This window comes from Plodia interpunctella, chromosome 19, assembly GCF_027563975.2.
Source record: "Plodia interpunctella isolate USDA-ARS_2022_Savannah chromosome 19, ilPloInte3.2, whole genome shotgun sequence".
NCBI lineage: Eukaryota > Metazoa > Arthropoda > Insecta > Lepidoptera > Pyralidae > Plodia > Plodia interpunctella.
In genome coordinates, this window is record NC_071312.1 from 2,763,639 (window position 1) to 2,769,638 (window position 6,000).

Below are 6,000 nucleotides of genomic sequence, written 5' to 3' on the forward strand. Positions count from 1 at the left end.
CTGTGGTTGACTGTAACAGATTACAGGAGGACTTGCTGGCTCTTCAAGACTACTGTACCTCTAATCAGCTTTATCTTAATACAGATAAATGCTATATTATTACCTACTCACGAAAAAGAAATATTGTTAAATACGAATATAAAATAAATAACGAAATTTTGCAGAGAGTAACAGAAATTAGAGATCTAGGTATAATTATGGATTCTGAACTCTCATTTAGGAAACACATTGATTTCGCAATAAAAAAAGCTTTTCAAAAATTAGGCTTTGTATTAAGAATTAGTAAACCATTTAAACAAACCATCACAATGAAAATTTTATACTTTGCATTTGTTCGTTCTATTTTGGACTTTGCGAGTGTTGTATGGAATCCTAATTATAAAGTACACATAGATAGAATCGAAAGAGTACAAAAAAAGTTTATAAAATCTTTAAATTTTCGTGAGTGTACACAATTTGAATCATATAATAAGGCCTTGCTTCATCATAAGTTTCTTTCCTTAAATGACAGGCGAAAAATGTTTGATTTGGTGTTTCTATATAAAATTCTTAATAATTTAATTGATTCTTCAAAACTTCTGAGTAAAATTTCCTTTGTTACTCCTAGGCGTTTACCTGTACGTCCCTCACGTAAAATTCCACTTTTCTCTCCTCCACATTTACACAAAAACTATACTCGTAACTCATTTATACATCGTTCCACCACCATATATAATAAAGAATATAGAAATATAGATCTATTAAATACTACTCTAAAACGATTAAAACTCATTTTTCAATCTAGTTCATAATAACTGATAGTAATATAATTTTATAACAAACTTATAATTATATAACAAACCTAATTAACCTAACACTGTTATGTTCCCAGCAACAGCGGAAAGCTACGCTAAGTTAATTTTATTTACAAATTCCTGCCATGTAATTAACCCTTTTTATTATATAAATATAGCACTTTAGGGCACTATAGGTCTTTAAATTGTACTCATAGTTTATGTAAATTTCTATTTTTGTAAACGACTGTTTGTTGCCTAAATAAAGATAAAAAAAAAAAAAAAAAAAAAAAAATAGGACGTAAATATAAACACGTACACAATCAAAGTGCAGTAAATCAACGTCGATACAGTTCGCTGCATTTTTGCTGCATTGTTGAGACCATTTGTATCGCAGAGTTACTGAATGCATAACTTTATCGAATTCAATCTGATTACAAAATAAATCTAGCTTCAAAGTTGTGTTAATTTTTTTTGTAATTAAACCACCCTGCGGTGTGACGTCTTGTAATTAGTGATAAGAATCAAAATTTGTAGCCTGGTAGAGGAATCGCTGCTGTCAAAGAAATATGACATGAAAATGACATTTTAAAATATTTAATTTTGATCACCTGGCCAGATATCATTGTTCGGCTGTAACAATAATAGATTGTTCATCATGGCATTGTATTGTCTTCCTACCAGGTTAGATTAAAGTAAACTCACTCAAATACATACATTTTTATTTAAAAACAAGCTACCGAAATATATTCTCCCATTTAATTGCAACAAAATATGCTAAACATTGTATTTTAGTATCGCGAACTCAAACATGTTCTATCATGTTCATGTCTATTTAGCTAGTTTTAATTTGAATTCTAGTTTTGTTTCGAATTAATAAATGGAACGTGTGAAAATTCATTTATTAAATACACAAAATAATGTTACGGCCGAATATTTATTCTACAGTATTTACAGATTATGTCAAGCTTTACGGTCGACATTGGCACATTTCTGTTGGAAAAACATTTTAAAACATTTTTATCTTGTCCCCAGAAGGCTCATAACTCATATGTACCTACTCTTTCGCGTATAAGGATAACGGTTATCTCCCTTAAATATTGGCTCAATGTCAGGTGAAAAGATGTCGATAAAGCTGTTAAAATGACGAATGTCATTAGTGAATAGGGACGTTTTTTGGTGGATATCCAGAAATTTTCACATAGCACTATCATATACAATTCTATCATAATTAGTGTGAGTTTCACCAGTTTGACAATGAGTTTTATCTGCGTTCTGCTGACATTTAGAAAAAATTGCGTGCTTTCCGTTTTTCTGCGCAGATTAAAGTTAATATCAAAGTTGATTGGTGCAATCCATTCCATGTTATAGTTACTAAACTATACAGTTACCTTAAAAAGATTAGGCCCTAAAATCAGAATCAGACATTCAAAATTTAAAGGTTTCTTTTTTCATCAGAATCGTCACGTTAAAAAGGCATTTTAGTATGTATGTATATGACACATTATACCATAAAACTTATCATTCTGAACCATTATACATAGTAAACGTGACAGACAGGGCTGTCTGTCTAAATTGGTCCTATAAATAACCAGTTTCGTTCCACGGTACGGAACAAAAATGGAACAAAATGGGAACGAATCGGATCCCGATAAAATTGTAGGTTTAAATGACAGTCCACCGGGTCAGATTCAGTTATTTTTTTATTAAACTACATACCCGAACTAGAATTTAGATATTTTTTAATTCCCTTGCGATGCGTTCGAAACGATTCAGGTTTCGGTGTACAATTGAATTGACAAAAAGAAAACTCTTTTTTTCACATACCTACTTAATGTATATTTGTGCGATAAATCTGCACTTAATCATACCGCAATAAGACCGCACCACAATAGGTCTGAATTAATAAAGGCCAAACTTAAGTCTAGCCAAACATAAGCGAGCTACAACTATGTGTAACCACCAAAGACCGATCTAGCCGATGAAACCTAGGGTACCTGCACTTTGGCTTACTTTAGGTAGGTTTAACCATAGCATATATACAAAATTTTATAGTAAACGTAACTATTATTATTTTAATATGAAATAGTAATAAATATAAATAAATATATTACGACAAATCACACAGATTGAGCTAGCCCCAAAGTACGTTCGAGACTTGTGTTATGAGATACTAACTCAACGATACTATATTTTATAACAAATAAATGTATAGATAAACATCCAAGACCCGGGCTAATAAGAAAAATATGATTTTCCATCATGACCCTACCGGGGATCGAACCCGGTACCTCTTGGTTCAGAGGCAAGCACTTTACCACAGCGCCACCGAGGTCATTTTTAGCACTTATTATCGACTTAATTTTATCATTTAACGAGTATAGTTTTCTTCAAACAAGTGCAAATAAACAGAGAAAAATTCTGCATCCACCACGATACACGCTGGGAACATTTTTCTCCGTGTAATCAACTTTAGAGAGATTTAAAACACTCTAAAAAAGAAGGAAAGCTGTGCAATAAAGCATGTATATTAAAGCTGTAAGTTTCTCGTTACTAACGACTGCAGCGTGTGTTGAAACAAAGTATATCTTGTAAGGGTGAGGTCTTATTACAAAAGCTTCTTTATGAAATGTTAGCTGTATTTCTAGACTTAGTTTCTGGATTTTAGAGATAAGATGCAGATATCATCGTTGCCAATTATGTACTTGTGACGCTCCGAAGATAAAGTCGACCATTAAAAGTTGAATATTTGGCTGTGCTTTCACAACCGGCTGCCTGCCTGTCGTCAACCTTTTTTGAGTATATTGCCTAATAGCTGTTAAGGCAAGTGTCCCTTCGTCGCCTCGTACGACATCCACGGGAGGATTTGGAGTGGGCCTATTCTAGGGCGGGACCACACACCACACGCCTGATCTATATTTGGATCGATGTCAACGATGTTGTGACTGTATCGATAGGTATACAACCAATGATATTTAATTCTATTTCAAATTTGACTACTTATCAAAATTAATAATTACTAGGTATCAAGTTCATTCTAAAAATATTTAATTTTAATGCATTTTAATATGATAGATAAATTGTCGAATATGAAAAATTGGATCCAAAATTTTCACAGCTCATCGTCAATTGTAAAATTACGTATTAAATATTCAAATGATTATTTCATTATTTACATAACTGAAAGCCTGACGAATAAGGATCGCAAACTTTTCGGGCAGGCCCGGGATACTGCCAAAATCTCGGGGTTCAAATTCTGCTGGACCAATCGGGGCCGTATTTATATGCGGCAATCCGAAGGCGGTCCTCGTATAGAGATTAAAACTGAAGAGAATTTAAAAGCACTGAAAAAGGCATGACTAATTTTTATAATCTTAGTTGATATATTCAATTTTGCTAACGTTAAGTTTACCATAACTCAGTGTATCCCAAACCTCTATTCCAATACTCGATCCGCTGTTTTAGTCAAACTACCCACTTTTTATTATTATGCTATTGATAAAGTTGTCCTTGTGTCTCAAAAATCATCTATATCGCATACTATTTACTTTTACACTTATTTAGAATTAACATTATTTTTAATATCATATATAAAGATCTACTGTTCCAACGATTTAGATTACTTCATAAAATTACAATTAGGAAATACCTACACTTTGCATGGTAGATTATGTTTACCATTGTATAAGTGCCTAATATATATATGCCTATATTATAGTAAGAAATACCATATAAAAAAATACTGTAAACATTTTATACATAAAATATGTCTATATAACGTAACTACATTATTTATTTACTTGAATACGATACTTGCCTTGTTCTACACCAATGTAAAAAGCTCTCAATCACAAATTTACAATGACTTAATTTGTGCGATTTGTACCTCTGAAATATTAATACCTCAATTACATGACTTACTTGCCCAACTTGCAAGCTACTACTTGCCCACCGTTATTTTCTGTCTCGTAGGATTCACTGGCTTGATTCCGCATTGGATACATGAGTATGAAATGAGTCATCGATATGAGTGCGTCAAGACTGTTTCTGTAAAACTCAAATTTATGTTTTGTCAATTTTTAAGTGTATTGCAATGCTTTACTAAGGATTATCTAAATTATAATGTGTGCTATACCTATTTGAACAGTGAAGAAATTATGATTCATACTTGTGTAATTGTTTTATTTTATATATAAAATTCAATACATTAGTATCATCTATTAATGCTGAAATTGACAATTCGGACCAAATTATTTGTCATAGGGTAGAGGACCCTAGTACTTGTCCAGAATTACTGCAATATAGCTCTAAGAATGATAAATCACTCACTATAGTAACATGTAACATATGTAGTATCAATTGTAATATTGATTCTTTTTTAGTATTTGTCTCAAGGATTGAAATACCCATAGACGTTATGGTACTGACAGAATGTAGAACTAGTGAACAACGAAATCCACCAATAATACCTAATTACAATATGTATCATACTAAGATCAGTTTAAATCAAAATGATGGTGTGGTGGTATATGTGCGGAACGGCCTTGTAGTTACCTCTGTTGATGAACCCCCATTTAATGATGGAAATTGTTTACTTGTTTCTATAAATGACTATACTCTGATTTGTTCTTATCGCCCGCCATGTTTTTCTAATACTAACAATTATATAAATTCATTGGATAGAGTCTTAAAATCAATTAAAACGAAAAATATTATTTTGACTGGCGACATTAATATAAATATAATTTCTACAAACCCAGACAGTAATACTAATGAATATCTCAATCTCATAGCGACTTATGGGTTGCTTCAAGGGATTAACTTACCGACTAGATACATTAATTGTCTAGATCATTTTTCAATTAAAACTGATAGAAAGTGGCAGACAGTTGTTTTTGATAGGTTAACTGACCATTCTCCAATATTACTGTTCTTATCTGACGCTCAAGTAAATAAAAAAAACCCTGCACTTAATAAAAATAAACTAGATTATAACCGCATATTTGAACATCTGAAAATTAAATCTTGGGATGAACTATATAATTTCAAAGATGCAAATATAGCAACTGAATACTTAGTTAACTATTTGCAATGTTTACTTAACCAGAACACTAACCGTGTAGTTGTCGCTAATAAGAAACGTCCTCTGAAACCCTGGATTACTCCAGGTATAATCAAATCAATACGCAAACGAGATAAATTACATAAACAAGCTAAAAGAAATGTA